Below are 18,336 nucleotides of genomic sequence, written 5' to 3'. Positions count from 1 at the left end.
CAAAAAAAAAAAAAAAAAAAAGAAGACCCAGGTGCATGTCAGGGGCTGCAGGTGGGCTTCACAGAACTGCAGGTGGGCATCAGAGGACTCCAGGTACATGCCACGGGCTGCAGGTGGGACCATGGGACCAAGGGCTGGGCAGGAGCCGAGGTTCTAGCACTGTGTTGAGCCTTGCAGTCCCCGCTGGAGGGGCCATGCCCACGAGGCGTGATGGAGGCTCCATGGCCACCCACCTCTCCCTTCCTTCCGCATGGCACTGATCGCCCCTCAGCCTCAGGACCAACCCAGATACACTCTCATCAAGTCGTCCCCACAGCCACCTCATGGGGGTTATCCTAACACACGGACAAATGGGCAAAGCGTGGCTTGGTGAGGTCAGCAGTTGTCCTGGGCCGGAGTGAGGATGAGAGCCACACTGACCTCTCCAGTATCACGTGCCCGAGGTGGCAGCCAGAGGCAGACAAAGGGGTTCACGCAGAGACTCTCAGGGGCAAGTGCAGGGGCTGGGAGACCCTCGGCCTGGGGGTGGGGGTGCGCAGAGCAGGGGGTGTGCAAAGCCAGAAGCACAGACAAAGACAGGCGGCAGAGGCCATGGCCACGGCAGGAGGCAAGGGACAAGTTCTCATCCCCAACGCACCCCACTGGTCCCACAGGCTGTAAGGATAAAAGTGGGCCGTGGGAAGCAAGCCTGGGGCCAACACAAAGTGGCACCAAGGGAGCCTCGTGCAGGTAAGCATTTGCCCCAAACTGCCCCAGCCCCTCGTTCACCCTGGTCATCCCTCGGGCCCAAGAGCACTCCACCCTGCGCAAGCTCCCAGCTCAGCCTGCTGCCGGGCAGCCTTCCACTCAACGGCCAACCCCACCTGCCCACACAGTGAGCATCCAGGGAAAAGGCAGGATGGATTCTGGAAAACCTAACGGTCATCACAGGCTTCAAAACGAAAAACAGGGAATGACAGAGCTTTATTTTGTAACACAATCTATTTATGTTCATTTCCTGTCTCTGGGCTGCATGAGGACAGAGGCCAGGCAGGGAAGGCCCTCATGCTTGGCAGGCGGTTCAGTTAAGAGTCCTCATATAACTCATAGTGTCCTGAAAAGAAAGCACTCTCAGACTGCAAAATGAATGGAAATTAAAGCAGTAAGACTAACTTTCCACCTGGTAGCTGCCAGGCTAGGGGATAAAAATGGAGATGTGTTTCTCTTCCCACCCTAGGTCAAGAGGGAGAATTTCACAGGGACTGAAATTCACAGCCTCTGCAGCTGCCGAAATAGAAACTGCCAAGGCAGCTCAACACCAAGCTCTCTAAACATGGTGAAGCACACCCCAGAAAATGCAGAACTGAAGGCATGTATGCCCATCAGCAGTTGTGCCTGCAGCAGGCACAGCAGCCTGCAGGGCAGACTCCATGCCAAGAGGGGTCCTTGCTAGAAAGAGGGCCTTCCCAGCATTTTCAAACTGGTCATCTAAACATTGTACAACTTGTAAGTATTTCACTTGTCCTGCTACATGGGATAACCAAACAAAGATAAACTATGAAACTCTGTGAACATGTGCAAGATGTGAACTGCTTTTCTTCCTCTTCTATATGCAAATAATAGCCCTTTCCCAAAAAAGTAGAAACTTCCAGTATTGTTGTGCAATCTGTTCACATGAAAATAAATTATCTGAGGAAGAAAAACGTGTTTCATTGAATTGTCCCCTTCTCCCATGTGGGAAAAATGCGCTCTTCTGGGTGGCCAAACAGGGGGCCACACCAGCACGGACACTAGTTGGCCTCCCTCAGGTTAAGTGGGGCTGACAGTAAGGCCACAGCGTGGACATGGGCTGCTGTCACCAGTGAGGCAAAAGCTTCATCATTAAAAACCAAAATAGCACCTTCTAGCCCAGTTTTTATGACTGAAGAAGTTTGGGTTTTTTGGACACACAAAAATTTCAAGTTCCATTCTCAGAAGCACCAACTCAAAACCAGCTCAGAAGAACTGCCTCATTAACAGAGAAACAAAAATCAAGTGTGAAGATCACGATGATGAAGGCTGAAGTCCGAAGCGGAGCGAGCCAAGGAGCCCTGAGCGCAAATATCCAGACTATGTAGCCTCCACCCTCATTCTTGGCCTGCAGCCCCTTGGCTGGGCTCAGGCTGCCCTGGGAGGGGTCTCCCAAGGCTCTCTGTTCTACACTGGCCCCCTTCCTCGGATTTGCATGAAAAAGCTATTCCGATGTTAAAATAAACCAATCCATAAAAGGCAGAGAGGGGTCCAGTCTCCCCCGGAATGAAGTCAGCTGCTCATGTGACAGCCCAGGGCCTCCCTCGGCTCCCACACGCCACCACGCACTGCTGTCACCGTTCCCGTCACCCAAGCAGATCCCTCAGGAAAACACAGATGCTAAACTTGGTCCTGGGGTGGATTGTGCCCGGCACAAAGAGACACACTGCCCCACGTGACAGATGCCTGAGTGCAGGAGTCTCATGGTGGGAGTGGCTGGTTTTCTCCAAGATCTGGGATCCGAACAGAGAGCGGGACATGCTAGTTACAGAATGCTTCTTGGTAACTGTGGCTCCCCTCTTCTGCCACACAGAATCCAGCACTCACTGAGACACTAAGGGAAGACAAAAGCATCTCCAGCTCAGTTTGCTCTTTTCTGATAGAGCAGACCCTAACCTGAGGTCTCTGGGAGGGCAGTAACACAGATGGGCGCTACACCCTCCACACCAACTGCAGGGGCTCCGTCCAGGCAGGGCTGAGCCTGCCTGCTGGGCCTCTGCACACCAGTGCGGGCTTCCCGCAGCCAGGGTTGTGTGGCATGGCCCACATGGCCCAGCAGCCCCACTTGGACACACAACATAGTGCCTGCTCCGCACGTTCGGCCATGTGCCAGGCACCACGTCAGGCGCCCAGCAAAAGCGCGCCACCACTGGTTATTCTGTCTGGGGTGCTCAGCCTTCTCCGATTCCTGCAGTTTGAAAGGGAAAAACTGGTGTTGCCCGCCTTGCCCCCCACCTAACACTGTGTGTGCCCCTGACAGGCCACCCACCTGCTGGGCTCTGCCATGAGCCGCAGTGATGGAGCCCTCAGTACTCAGCTCTCCCTTCCGGCCTCATGGGCTCCCCCCAGGGCAGGAGAGGCTGCAGGACGATGACGAAGCCCAGGCAACGGGCACCAGATCCACCCCAATCCAGCACTCACACCACCAGATGTGCCGTTTCTTCTGCGCTGGTCTTTCCCCTCACCCAGTAAGGTCCTGGTCCCTGGGTCTTCATCTAGCTGGTATGGACGTGGCCCAGTAGCAGCATCCTCCCACACCAAGTGTAGCCAAGAAGGGCTGCAGACTGTCTCAGGCTCTGGGCCAGACTCCTCCATGGCACCAGCCCGATCAAGCCCATGACCTTAGCGATCAACGCAGCACCTCACTCGCCTGTCTCTACCCAGGGGCCGGCCGTCAGGACACCTGGGCTAGAAATGTCAGCATCTGCCTCGCCAGCTTTCTCCACATGCACCAAGAGCTTCCCCCAAGAGCAGGGTGCCACAGCACATCCCTGGTGACTGTGGGCCAGGCAGGGGACTTACAGGAGGAAGGCTTCTCAGGTAAACCAGAACGCTGACCTTGCAACCCGCAACCTCCCAGGCTTCATGAGAACCGCAGGAGATGGTATCCAGCTCATCTGACCACCCAGTGACAGGACAAAGAGAGTGGTTCTGTCACCGAGGTCCCACACATCTTTCCCATCAGGACAGCAACACCTGCACATCCAGAACAGCTGGAGGAAACACACGACCAACAGCAACCCGCCTTGGGTGGCCTGCCCTGGAGACAAGCCTCACACTACCATTACCATCTCTGGGCAGACAAGTGCAAGTGCAATTCCAGATGTCTTTCCCAGCAGCCCATGCCAGAGGCTTCCAGGGCCACAGGACTTTCCTTAGGCTGCAGGGGGATTCAGGCCAGTGCCCTCCCACAGGGTCCTGAAGGCAAGCTACAGCATGGGCTCCCCACCACACCCGGGGTCACTTCTGGTTTTACAATCTAGTAGGTGGAACAGTATCTAAATGTTCTTTTAATTTGCATTTCTTTTACTGTCCCTGGGATTAAACATATTTCTAAGCAGTAGCCAGTTTTTCTTCTTTTGTTACTTGCCAGCTTGGGTTCTTAGCCTGTTTGTTTTTTTAATCCTTTGGAATCTTGGTATTTTCTTTATTAATTTATATATGCACTTACTATACCATACTGATGATATTAAAGATCTTAAAACTCAATGAAAATTACCGCAAAACTTTCTCCATATAAGCTATTTGATTTTCATTTCACTTACTATTTTCTCTGAAACCTAAGTTTTAACTTTTTACCATATCAGACTTTGCAGTCTTTCCCTTTAAAGTTTCCTCTTTCATTTCTAAATTTACCAAGTAGGAAGAACCATGCCAGCCCAGGCCCAGGGAAGGAAGCATTTCTAGTCACAGTCCCAGTTTCTGCATATTGCTGTCGCAACTATCAGAAGCCAAACAATTGCCATGTGAACAACAGTGTTAAGGTAGCAGGTAATCTCAGGGAAGTCATTCAGAAGTAGTGCTGAGATCCATTAAAAGTTCAGTAAAGCCAGGCTCAGTGGCTCAGCCTGTAATCTCGCATCTTGGGAGGCTGAGGTGAGTGGATTTCCTGAGCCCGCGGGTTTGAGACCTGCCTGGGCAACTTGATGAGACCTCATCTCTACAATAAATCAAAAAATTAGCCAAGTGTGGTAGTGCGCGCCTGTAGTTCCAGCTACTTGGAAGGCTGAGGTGGAAGGATCGCCGGAGCCCAGCAGGTCGAGCCTGCGGTGGCCGGGAGCATCCACTGCACTCCAGTCTGGGCGACAGAGTGAGACTTCAACTCAAAAAAAAAAAAAAGTTCAGCAAACTAGCTGATGGTAGGAATCTTCACTGGAACCCTCAGAGACATAATTTGAGACCCTGATCTGCTCTCAACTTAAAGGGCGTGAATCCACTGTTCATGTCAAAGGCTGGAATCTTGCTTGGGATCCACCCTGATGCCAACTTGCCCGTCCCGGTGTCACCCGACCAGGGTGTCAGTTTCCAGCATTCTTCTGTTGTACTCATACTCTAAAAGGCACTATTAAAGTGTAGTCCTTATAAAAGGGATACTCACCTATATATAAGCATGTGGCAATGGTATCACTAACACATATGCACTCTGCCAGGTGGCACCCCAGAAGCACTGTGTTGACTCAGGCATACTATCCCACCACACACACTGATCCAGGCTGTGTGGTGGTCTCCTGCTGACCAGCAGCAAGCTGGTCACAGAGACCTGCTTATCATGATCTGTGCACATTAACACACATTCAACACATTCTCCAGGGCAGGGCTCTGCAAACTTCAGCTAAAAACGGCCATAAGTCAATCACTGCCCTGTGGCATGTAAGAGACTACCCTTATTCTTAGGAAATATATACTCGGGGGTGTAGAGATAAAGAACTCAAGTTGATGAAGGGACATTTTGGTTGTATATGTCCTTTGCACTGTTTTTACTTTTGCAATGTTTTTGTAAGTTTGAAATTATTTAAAAAAAGTAAAAATGAAATATTTCCTTGAAAACTCTTTGTGAACACAGGGGAAAGGAATTTAAAGCGTTCAGAATAGGCTTGCCTTGACTCTTTGAACTGTAGTATGTCGTCACCTCTCTCACAACCATGCTTCCTGACAGTGTGGATGCCCGCCACCGAGGGGAGGTGCATCTGACCCACCAGAGCACAGACTCTGATAGGCGCGAGTCTGCTCTGAGGAAGGCTTTGCCCAGAGTACCACACTCCTGGAAAGAAAGCTTCTGACATTCTAGTAATGAGAGGCCCAGAACCACACCTTCGTAGGACAGCTTGTAGAGAGAATGTCAGACCCAGTCAGCACCATAAGTGAGACTTTTAGAATTATAGTCAGAAGGCTTCAGACCATTGCAAAAGAGCTAGCTTTTTGTTTGTTTGATGTGAATGGATTAAACTCATTTGTTATGAGAAAGAAAATAGTTGACATTTTTAATATTTTTTTAAATTAAAGCATAGTTGATGAATAAAAATTACTGCATATAATGTGACATTCTGATAGAGGTTTACATTGTGAAATGTTAAATCAAACTAATTAACATATCCATCACTCACATATTTATCTGTGGTAAGAACACTTTAAATCTACTCTCTTAGCAATTTCCAAGTATAGAATGTACTATTATCAACTGTAGCCACCTACCATGTTGTACAACAGACCTCCTGAACTCATTCCTGAAATTAGACCAACCCACTGACCAGTCTCTCCCAATCCACCTTCCCCCCAGCAACCACCATTCTACTCTCTGCATCTATGTTCAAATTTTTTTAGATTCCCCATAGAAATGAGACTATGCAGTATTTGTCTTTCCATGTCTGGCTTGTTTCACTTAACATAATGTCCTCCAGATTCATCCACGTTCTCACAAATGACAAAATTATCTTCTTTTTAAAGGCTGAATAATATTCCATTGTGGTGTAGCAACAGGCAATATTACACAGCCTAGGTGTGGAATAGGCTGTGCCATTTGGATACGTGTAAGTCACCCTATGATATCAGCATAAAAATAATCATCTAATGATGTGTTTCTCAGAGGTAGGCCTGTCGTGATGCCATGCATGATTGTACGTGGTACTAAACTGTGTTTTTCAAAGCAATTAAAATTGATATTTGAGAGCCCAAAATGCAAGCAACCCTTGGGTACCTGTTTGGCTGTAAGGTCAGTGTGGCATGGGACACAGGACAGGGACATGGGACAAGAGACACAGGACCTAGGACAGCACCCTGTCCCCGTCCACAGCACAGACCGAATGTGGGGCTACATGGGCCCAGCACACACCCAAGAGCACATGGCCTGGCAGACCTGACACCCACAGCGGGGCCTGTGCCCGGAGCTCCAAGTCTCTTAGTTCCACCACAAAGGTTCCAAGGCGCATGGTACTGACCATGTCTCAGTCACCCAGTAGGCTCTGCAAGTGCACATGATGAAGCTACTTGAAAGACCATCACGAGCCGGGCTCGGTGGCTCAGCCTGTAATCCCGCGCCTTTGGGAGGCTGAGGTGAGTGGATTGCCTGAGCCCACGGGTTTGAGACCCGCCTGGGCAACTTGGCAAGACCTCATCTCTATAATAAATCAAAAATTAGCCGGATGTGGTAGCGCGCGCCTGTAGTCCTGGCTACTTGGAAGGCTGAGGCGGAAGGATCGCCGTTGCCCAGCAGGTCGAGGCTGCGGTGGCCGGGAGCGGCCACTGCACTCCAGTCTGGGCGACAGAGTGAGATTCCAACTCAAAAAAAAAAAAAAAAAGAAAGGCCATCACGAGATCACAGCCAATGCCACACAAGCTGTGAGGTCAGCCTGAACTACAGCTGAGGTAGAAGTGGTATGCCTTGGACTATCCAGGTACAACTGTCTGCCAGGGTGGCACAGAAGTGCAGGGCAGACACAGCCCCCAGAGTTGCTGCCCCAAACCTCAGCCATGGGACACAGGCATCCCCAAGGGTGTCTACCCAACTCAGTTGACCGCTGATGAATAGGGACAGCATGTGGATATTGAGAGGGTTTACAACTTATCACAGCTTGTGTGCAAAGCCTGATGTGGCACTGGTGATCAGGGTGTGCCCCTGTGGCTGCAGGAGGGAAGGCTGGCAGTGTCAGTTCTCCTCTGCCAGCAGGCAGTTCCAAAGGCAGGAACCTTACCACCCACCGTCTAAGCAGGACCCCACATAGCACGTACTCAGCCAGTCTTTGTAGAAGGCAATGTTCTAAAATGCAAATTACTAAATATAAAATGCAAATTGTGAAATATAAAATGCCAGGCATGGTGACTCATGTCTGTAATCTCAGCACTTTGGGAGGCCAAGGTGAGAGGACTGCCTGACCTCAGGAGTGCGAGACTAGCCTGAGCAACATGGTGAGACCTTGTCTCTACAATTAATAAAAAAAAAATCAGCAGGGCATGGTGGCGCATGCCTGTGGTTCCAGCTACCTGGAAGGCTGAGGAGGATCACCTGAGCCCAGCAGGTTGAGGCTGTGGTGGCCATGGGCATGCCACTGCACTCCAGACTGGGCAACAGAGTAAGACTCTGACTCAAAAAAAAAAAAAAAACTGTTTTGAGCAGTGGAAAAAGTGTGTCAAAAGGTGTACTGCATCAAATACAGAGTACTTTGAAGGTAATGAAAGTTTAAACATGTAAGAATAAATACATCACTTTTTATAAATAAATTCTGGGAGTTTTTTTGGTCCCCCTCTCATGTACACAAACATACACTCACACACACATTCTATTGCTTCTCTTTCTCTGGCTAATACACTCCCACACCCTGCTGTCAAAACAAACAAGAAAACACAACATGTGCATATAAAAACCTTATTAGGACAGAAACAAGGCTGACTCTCCAGAGTTTGTGAATTTCTCATGTACATGCACAGGTCTGCTCAATTTAGCACACTCTGTCAATAATCCAGGTGGTTTTAAAGTACATTGGTTGTGTGGAGACTGGTCTTTTTAGGAGGCGCTTACGTCAGCTGAGCTTTGGACAGGGATTCAAATACAATGACAACCATACAACCACTTCTGACTCGGAGCTACGTGGTTCTCCAGAGCAAAGCATGCCTCCTTCTATGAACATCTTCTAGGACAAATCAACACTCATCCCCACTGTCCTAGTCAGGACAACTTGAGAACAAGAAATGACCACATAGGCTCTGAGTATAAAATGTGGCTATAAAATCAGTTTCCAAGATGGAAAGTACTGATTTCTGAGTGTCCGTTTTTCTCCTCTGTCAAGCAAAATCCCTCTGTGTGTTCAGGGAGAACAAACAGGGCATGACAGACAAGTTTAGCTAGTGGAGTACCTAACAGACAAATCTCAACTATGCTAGTTTTAAGGCCACTGTAGCTATCTGTACATCTATCTGATTCAAGACTGAAAAAATCTGGAAGCCACAGTCTGATGCCCATTGTTTCTGTCTCCACAGCCATACATGGAGAAAAAGCAGTCATAATAAAGTTGGATGGAGGAGCAACCAGGAAAATGGATGCTCACTGCACTTCTGCTAAATAGCACCAATGCACACCAGGCATAAAACCAGCAAAGAGATAAAAAAAAAAACACATCCCTATTTTCTTGAGACCATGTTCTTTTTTTCCTTTTGGGTTGGAGTCTCACTCTGTTGCCCAGGCTGGAGTGCAGTGGCATGCTCACGGCCACCGCAGCCTTGACCTGCTGGGCTTAGGCGATTCTTCCACCTCAGCCTTCCAAGCTGGAAATACAGGCGCACACCACACCCATCTAGTTTTTTTATCTATTGTAGAGACGAGATCTCACCAAGTTGCCCAGGCTGGTCTAGGACTCCTGGGCTCAGGCAATCCTCTCGCCTCGGTCTCCCCAAGTGCTGGGATTACAAGCTTGAGTCATCGCACTCGGTCAGAGCTGCCATGTTTAAGACTCCCATTTGCAACAAGTAGTCCTCCAGATATGACACAGAGAGAGCAAATAACAAATTGGCAGACGTAAATCCTACCATACATAAGAATTTGCATTAAAAATAAATGAAGAAGACACTCAAATAAAAAGGCAGAGATTTATGGAATGAATAAACGTGAACCAACTATATGCAGTCCCAGAAACATATTTTATATTTAGAGAAGCTGGGTGGGGTGGCTCACACCTGTAATTCCAGCACTTTGAGGGGCTGAGGTGAGGGGACTGCCTGAGCCCACAAGTTCAAGACCAGCCTGGACAACTTGACGAGACCTCGTCTCTAAAATAAATGAATAAATAAATAAATAAAATTAGCCATGCATGGTGGCGCACGCCTGTAGTTCCAGCTACTTGGAAGGCTGAAGCAAAAGGATCGCCTGAACCCAGCAAGTTGAGGGTGTGGTGGCCATAAGCATGCCACTGCACTCCAGACTGGGGGACAGAGTGGGACTCCAACTCAAAATAAAATAAAATAAATTTAAAGACACAAATAGAGTGAAACTAAAAGAATGGAAAAAGATACACCATGCAAATAGTAACCAGAAATATTAGAGAAAGCAGACTTGAAGACAAAAATTACTACAAATATTGTGATAACAGAGTCATCTATCAATGTGACTTAATAATTATAAACATATATGAACCTAACAACATGGCCCCACAAAACATAAAACTGCAGATGACAGCATCTCATACATAGTATATCCTAAAGATTCCACAAAAACAGAGTTAATAAACAAATTCAGCAAAGTTGCAGGCTATAAAAGCAACAGCTAAAAATCAACTGCATTTCTGTACTTTAGCATCAAACAATCCAAAACAGAAATCAATTCCATTTATGACACACCAAAAAGAAGAAAAACAGTAAGAAAAAGTATAATGCAAACAAACTATGCTTATTTAAGATACTAATTTGAAACCGGGTTCAGTGGCTCAGCCTGTAATCCCGCGCCTTTGGGAGGCTGAGGTGAGTGGATTGCCTGAGCCCACGGGTTCAAGACCTGCCTGGTAAACTTGGCGAGACCTCATCTCTACAATAAATCAAAATGAGCGAGACGTGGTAGCGCACGCCTGTAGTTTCAGCTACTCAGAAGGCTGAGGCAGAAGGATCGCCGGAGCCCAGCAGGTCGAGGCTGTGGTGGCCGGGAGCGGCCACTGCACTCCAGTCTGGGCGACAGAGTAAGACTCCAACTCAAAAAAAAAAAAAAAAGATATTAATTTGAAAATGGCTAAATAATATTCTTTTAAAAAGAATAAGTGCTCTTCCCCTAAGTGACCTGAGGTGACCCACCAGGATGGTCTGCTACTTGCTCGACCTAGAGAACCCCACAAAGTCATGCAAGTCCTGAGACTCCAACCTGCGTGTTCACTTCAAGAACACCTGAGGAACTGCACAAGTCATCAAGGACATACACATACAAAAAGCCACCAAGTATCTGAAAGACGTCACCTTACAGAGACAGTGTGTACCATTCCACTGCTACAACAGTATAGTTGGAAGGTGTGCCCAGGTCAAACAGTGGGGTTGGACACAGGGGCAATGGCTCAAAGAGAGTGCTGAATTTTTGCTGCACATGCTGAAAAATGCAGAGAGTAATGCTGAGCTTAAGGGCTTAGATGTTGATTCTCTGGTCACTGAGCACATCCAGGTGAACAAAGCCCCCAAGATGCACTGCCGGACGGACAGGGCTCATGGTCGGATCAACCCATACATGAGCTCCCCCTGCCACACTGAGATGATGATCCTCACTGAAAAGGAGCAGATTGTTCCTAAGCCAGAGGAGGAGGTTGCACAAAAGAAAAAGACATCCCAGAAGAAACTGAAGAAAACAAAAACTTATGGCACGGGAATAAATTCAGCATGAAATAAAAGCAAATAAAATTGAAAAAAAACGAGTAAGTGCAAGGTGGGCACAGTAGCCCATGTCTGAAATCCTAGCACTGTGAAAGGCCAAAGCAAGAGGATCACTTGAGTCTAGGAGTTCAGGACCAGCCTGGACAACATAGCAAGACCCTTTCTCTCTATATATTAAAATAATAATAAAATTAAAAAGGAATGTGTAAGCAAGGAAGTGAAAAACTTGTAGACTAAAAAATACAAAATCTTACTGAGATAAATTAATATACAAATAAATGAAAAGACATCTCATGCTAAAGACTGGAAGACAAAATATTGCTAATATGACAATAAACCCAAAGCCACCTACACATTCAATGCAAATCCTTCTCAAAATTCCAAGAACTTTTTTGCAAAAATAGAAAAATCCATTCTAAAATTCATATGGAATCTCAAGGGACCCAGAATAGACAAAACAGTCTTGAAAAAGAATAATGAAGTTGGAGGGATTTCACGTTTTCTGACTTCAAAACTATGGAGATATAGTAATCAAAACAGTGTGGCAGTGGCATAAAAACAGACACATTGACCGATAAAATGGAATAAAGAGGTCAGGTGTGGTGGCTTATGCCTGTAATCCCAGCACTTTGGGAGACTGAGGCGAGAGGATAGCCTGAGCCCAAGGGTTCCAGACCCGCCTGGGCAACTTGGTGAGACCTTGTCTCTACAATAAATCAAAAAAATTATCTGGGTGTAATAGCATGCACCTGTAGTTCCAGCTACTTGGAAGACTGAGATGGAAGGATCGCCTGAGCCCAGCAGGTCGAGGCTGTGGTGGCCGTGAGTGTGCCACTGCACTCCAGCCGGGGAGACAGAGTGGGACTCCGACTCAAAAAAAAAAGAATAAAGAGTCCACTATTAAGCCATCACATATATGGCCAAGTAATTTTTCAACAATGGTGTCAAGACCATTTAGATGGAAAAGGACAGTCTTTTCAACAAATTGTGTTGGGGAAACTGAATATCCACACACAAAAGAATTAAGTTGGCCCTTGTCATATACTACATACAAAAACTAATTCAAAATAGATCTACAGTCTAAACATAAGAGCTAAAACTATAGGCTGGGTACGGTGACTCAAGTAAGCCCAGCACTCTGGGGGGCTGAGGTGAGAGGATTGCCTGAGTCCAGGTTTTCGAGACCAGCCTGGGCAACCTGGTGAGACCCCATCTCTACAGTAAATCAAAAGATGTACTGGTGTGGTAGCACGTGCCTGTAGTTCCAGTTACTTGGAAGGCTGAGGTGGAAGGTTGCCTGAGCCCAGCAGGTTAAGGCTGTGGTGGCCGTGAGCATGCCACCGCACTCCAGACTGGTCAACAGAATGAGACTATGACTCAAAAAAAAAAAAAAAAAAGAGCTAAAACTATAAAACTCTTAAAACACAGGAGAAAAGCTTCATAATATTGGATTTGGCAGAAATTTATTAGCTATGACTCCAAAAACACTGGCCACAAAAGAAACAACAGATGCCACTGAAAGTAATCTACAGATTCAATGCAATCCCTATCAAATACCAATGACAATTCTTCACAGAAATAGAAAATAGAAACAGAAAAATCCTAAAATGTGTATGGAACCACAAAAGACCCTGAAAAACCAATGCACTCTTGAGCAAAAAGAACAAGCCTAGAAGCATCACCCTCCCTGACTTCAAAATACACTACAAAGCTATAGTAACCAGAACAACACAGTATTGACAAAGACAGAAACAGTAGCCAACAGAATAGAATAGAGAGCCCAAAAATAAATCCATGCATGTACAACCAACTGACTTCTAATAAAGAATCAAGAACACACAATAGGGAAATAACAGTCTCTTCAACAGTATTGGGAAACTGGTTGGCCACACACAGAAAAATAAAATTAGACTCATCTCTCAACATATACAAAAATCAACTAAAACTGAATTACAGTCTTAAATATGAGACCTGAAACTATGAAAATGCTAGAAGAAAACATATGGGAAAAGTTTCATGACACTGGTCAGGGCAATGATTTTCTTGGATATGACCTCAAAGGTAACAAAAGAAAAAAAATAGACAAATGGGATTATACCTAACTCAAAAGTTTGTACACAACAAAGGAATCAATCAAATGAGACAACCCACAGAATGCAAGAATATATTTGCAAACTATATATCTGATAAGGGATTAATATCCAAAATATACAAGGAATTCAAACAACTCAAAAGCACGAAAATAAATAGCCCTATTAAAACATGGGCAAAACGGCCGGGTATGGTGGCTCAAGCCTGTAATCCCAGCACTTTGGGAGGCTTAGGCGAGAGGACTGCCTGAGTCCAAGGGTTCAAGACCAGCCTGGGCAACTTGGCAAGACCTTGACTGTACAACAGATCAAAAAAACTAGTGAGGTATGGTGGCACGTGCCTGTAGTTCCAGTAACTTGGAAGGTTGAGGTGGAAGGATCGCCTGAGCCCAGCAAGTCAAGGCTGTGGTGGCCATGAGCATGCCACTGCACTCCAGCCTGGGCAACAGAGTGAATATATATATGCAAAAGACCTAAATAGACATTTCTCAAAAGAAGACATACAGATGGCTAAAAAGGATATGGGGAAAAAAGGCTCAGTATCACTAATCATCAGGGAAATACACATCAAAACCACAATGAGATGCCACCTCACACTTGTTAAAATGACTACTACCAAAGAGACAAAAGACAACCAACGTTGGTGAGGAAAAGGGAACCCTTATATACTGTTGGTGGGAATGCAAATTAGTACAGCCATTATGGAAGTATTGAAGGTTCCTCAAAATATTAAAAATAGAAGTATCATATGGTTCAGCAATCCCACCACTGGGCATATATCCAAAGGAAATAAAGAGCTATCTGTACTTCCATGTTCATTACAGCATCATTCACAATAGCCAGGACATACAATCAACCTGTCTAGCAACAGATGAACAAATTAAGAAAGTGTGGCATATAAACAGTAGAATACTATTCAGGTATTTAAAAAATAACAAAATTCTGTCATTTGCCATAGCATGGATGAAACTGGAGGAAATTAAGTGAAATAAGCCCGACACAGAAAGACAAAAACTTTATGATCTCACTCACATGTGGAATCTTAAAAAAGCTTATCTCAAGGGACAGAGTAGAATGGTAGGCCTCGGAGACGGGGGGGGAGTTTGAGGCAAGGGAGGTTAGGGAGATGTTGGTCAAAGTCCAGAATCAGCAAATATACAGAGAAAGAAAGAAGTGGCCACCTGGGACCAGGGGTGGGAGTAGGGGGAGAGGATAGGCAATTTTGAGCAAAATAGTAACCACAACAACAGTGTCTTTTGATATAAAGACAGAAACAGCAGCCAATGGAACAGAACAGAGAGCCCCAAAATAAACCCATACGTGTATAGCCAACTGACCTCTAACAAAGTATCAAGAACACACAATAGGGAAATAAGTCTCTTCAATGGTATTGGAAAACTGATTAGCCACACACAGAGACAGAGAAATTGGAAATGACTCCAGTTTCTTTCTTGGGTGATGAAAATGCTCTGAAATTTTGAATATTGTGGTGATGATTGCCCAACTTTGTGAACATATTAAAAACCACTAGGTAGTATACTATAAATTGATAAATCAGGCTCACACCTGTAATTCCAGCATGTTGGGAGGTGGAAGCGAGAGAACTGCCTCAGTCCAGAGGAGAGACCTCGACTCTACAATAAAATTAAAAAATAGCCAGGCATTGTAGTGTGCACCTGTGGTTCTAGCTACTTGGAAGGATGAGGGAGAAGGATTGCTTGAGCCCAGCAAGTCGAGGCTGCAGCAGCCGTGAGCATGCCAGTGCACTCCAGCCTGAGTGACAGACTCCAACTCAAAAACAAAAACAAAAAAAACCATTGAATTATCATAAGGTCCAGCAAGGCCATATCCCAAAATGCTGGGAGCAGGGTTCTAAAGAGAAATTTGTACACAGCAGCATTCATAGCAGCATTATTCTCACTAGCTAAAAGGTAGACAAAAACCAAACGTTTGTCAACAGAGGAACAGAGAAACAAAATGTAGTGTGGAATATTTATTCAGTATTAAAAAGGAATGAAATTCTGCAACTTGCTACAAAGTGGATGGACATTGATGACATTATACCAAGTAAAATAAGCAAAAATAAAGGACAAATATTGTATGTCCACTTATATAAGGTACCTGGAATAGTCAAGTTCAGAGACAGAAAGCAGAATGGTTGTTAGCAGTAGTTGGGACAGGGTGGAATGGGAGTTAGTATTTAATGGGTACTGAGTTTTAGTTTGGGGTGGTAAAGTTCTGGAGATGGATGGTGTTGATGATTGCACAACAGTGTAAACGTACATAATGCCACTAAGTCACTTAAAAATGGTTAATATGGCAAATTTTATGTTATGTGTATTTTATCATAGCTTTAAAAAACAGGTAATTAATTGCTAAGCCTCCCAATTTATTTTTGTTTTAAACTTTTTTTTTTTTTTTTACCTATTCTGGTTTATTTTCCCTTTCATATAAACTTTAGAATCAGCTTATCTTTTATCTATAAAAATATCCTACTGAGGTTTCTTTTAAAAATTAAACGGGCCAGGCTCAGTGGCTCAGCCTGTAATCCAGCAATTTGGGAGGCCAAGGTGAGTGAACTGCCACAGCCCGCAGGTTTGAGACCATCCCGGGCAACTTGGCGAGACCTTGTCTCTACAATAAAAGAAAGAATTAGCTGGGCATTATAGCACACATCTGTAGTTCTGGCTACGTAAAAGGCTGAGGCGGAAGGATCGCCGGAGCCCAGCAGGTCAACGCTAAGGTGGCCGTGAATGTCCCACTACACCCAAGCCTGGGCAACACAGTGAGACTCCAACTCAAAAAAAAAAAAAATTAAACAACTGGGCACGGAGATTCATGCCTGTAATCCCAGAATTATGGGAGGCCAAGGCTAGGAGTTCAAGACCAGCCTGGGCAACATAGAGAGACTCCGTCCCTAAAATTTTATTTTTTTAATTAACCAAGCATGGTGATATGCATCTGTAGTCCCAGTCACTTGAGAGGCTGAGGTAGGAGGATTCACTTGAGCCCAGGAGGTCAATGCTGCAGTTAGTTTTGACTGGGCTACCACACTCCAGCTTGGGAGATAGAGTGAGACACTGTCTCAAAAGAAAAAAAATGAAACAAAACACAGTATACATACATATCACACACAAAATATGTATTAATCGACTGTTATTTTTATTAGTAAGGCTTCTGGCCAACAGTGGGCCACTCATAGTTAAGTTTTGGAGAATCAAAAGTTATGTATGGACTTTCAACTGCATGGGGATTGGTGTCCCTAGCCCTTGAGCTGTTCAAGCATCAACCGTATACTTAAAGTAGATGAACTTTATAAATAATGTATATTATACCTCAATAAAGTTGCTTACAATTTTGGTTTTTAAAACATGCTGGGATTTTAAAATTGGAATTGTGTTGAATCTATAGATTAATCAAAGAGAACTGATGTCTTTACTATATGCTGAGTGTTCCAACCGAGGACCATGGTATGTCTCTCCATTTATTTATAAGATCTTTGATTTATTTCATCATCATTTTTGTAGTTTTCAGCATACAGGCCCTATATGTGTTGTTCATTTTATACCTAAGTATTTGATTTTTCTAAAGGTACTAAAATAGTATTTTTTAAAAATTTCACTTTCTAATTCTACACTATTAGTACAGCAATCTCCCCTTTTCAATGGTTCATTATCCAGTTTCTTTCTGTAGTTTCAGTTACCTGCAACCAACTGACCTTTAAAAAGGGGAACACACTACAAGAAAGTATTTTGAAAGAAAGAACACATTGATATAGCTTTGATTATAGTATATTGTTATAATTATTCTATTTTATTATTAGTTAATTGTTAATCGCTTACTATGCCTAATTTATAAATTAAACTTTATCATAGGTATGCATAAGAAAAAAATAAGCCGGGTATGGTGGCTCATGCCCGAAATCCCAGCACTTTGGGAGGCTGAGGCGAGAGGACTGTCTGAAACCAGGAGTTCGAGACTAGCCTGGGCAACTTGGTGAGATCTCATCTCTATAATAAATCAAAAAATTAGCCAGGCGTGGTAGCGCACTCCTGTAGCTCCAGTTACTGGAAGGCTGAGGTGGAAGGATCGCCTAAGCCCAGTAGGTTGAGGCTGCAGTGGCTGTGAGCATGCTACTGTACTCAGCCTGGATGACAGAGCGAGACTCTGACTCAAAAAAGATAAAAAAGGGCTGGGCTCAGTGGCTCAGCCTGTAATCCCACACCTTGGGAGACCGAGGTGAGTGAATTGCCTGAGCCTGCGGGTTCGAGACCTGCCTGGGCAACTGGCGAAACCTCATCTCTACAATAAATCAAAAAATCAACCGGGTGTGATAGCGCATGCCTGTAATTCCCGCTACTTGGAAGGCTGAGGTGGAAGGATTGCCAGAGCCCAGAAGGTAGAGGCTGCGGTGGCCGGGAGCGGCCACTGCACTCCAGTCTGGGCGACAGAGTGAGACTCCAACTCAAAAAAAAAAAAAAAAAAAATAGAAAAAACAGTGCATACATAGGGTTCAGTATTATCCATGGTTTCAGGCATCCACTGGGGGTCTTGAAACGTACCTTACCTGGATGGGAGGGCTGCTGTATATATAAGTAAGACTGTGTGTGCACTTTGTTTTTGGGGTTTCTTTGAGTCAGAGTCTCACTCTGTCCCCCAGGCTGAAGTGCAGTGGTATGCTCACAGTCAATGCAGCCTTAATTTGCTCAGGTCAGGAGATTTTTCCACCTTAGCCTTCCAAGTAGCTGGAACTACACGCACGTGCCACCACGCCTGACTAACTTTTTTTATTAATTATAGAGAAGCCGGCTCGGTAGCTCAGCCTGTAATCCCGCGCCTTTGGGAGGCTAAGGTGAGTGGATTGCCT

At 45.3% G+C, this 18,336-nt stretch overlaps 1 protein-coding gene and 1 pseudogene across 3 annotated transcripts in view; one reads left to right on the top strand and one right to left on the bottom strand.

Annotated features, from left to right (window-relative positions):
- The window catches only part of CYFIP1 (cytoplasmic FMR1 interacting protein 1), an 89,776-nt gene extending 74,647 nt beyond the window's left edge, over nt 1–15,129 (bottom strand). For 2 of the 3 annotated variants that reach the window (XM_021705944.1, XM_008072073.2), the window contains exon 1: nt 15,036–15,129. The gene's annotated coding sequence lies outside the window, so the exon portion shown is untranslated. The remainder of the gene's footprint in view (nt 1–15,035) is intronic. The other variant, XM_021705949.1, reaches the window with a different exon arrangement.
- On the top strand, nt 10,820–11,378 carry LOC103274639 (annotated as a pseudogene).
- Nucleotides 15,130–18,336: the final 3,207 nt, after the last annotated feature.

Source organism: Carlito syrichta, unplaced genomic scaffold, assembly GCF_000164805.1.
Source record: "Carlito syrichta isolate Samal-C Ts95f unplaced genomic scaffold, Tarsius_syrichta-2.0.1 Scaffold314839, whole genome shotgun sequence".
Classification (NCBI taxonomy): domain Eukaryota; kingdom Metazoa; phylum Chordata; class Mammalia; order Primates; family Tarsiidae; genus Carlito; species Carlito syrichta.
The sequence above is the reverse complement of the archived record's forward strand: the minus strand, read 5'-3'. Positions and strand labels throughout refer to the sequence as shown.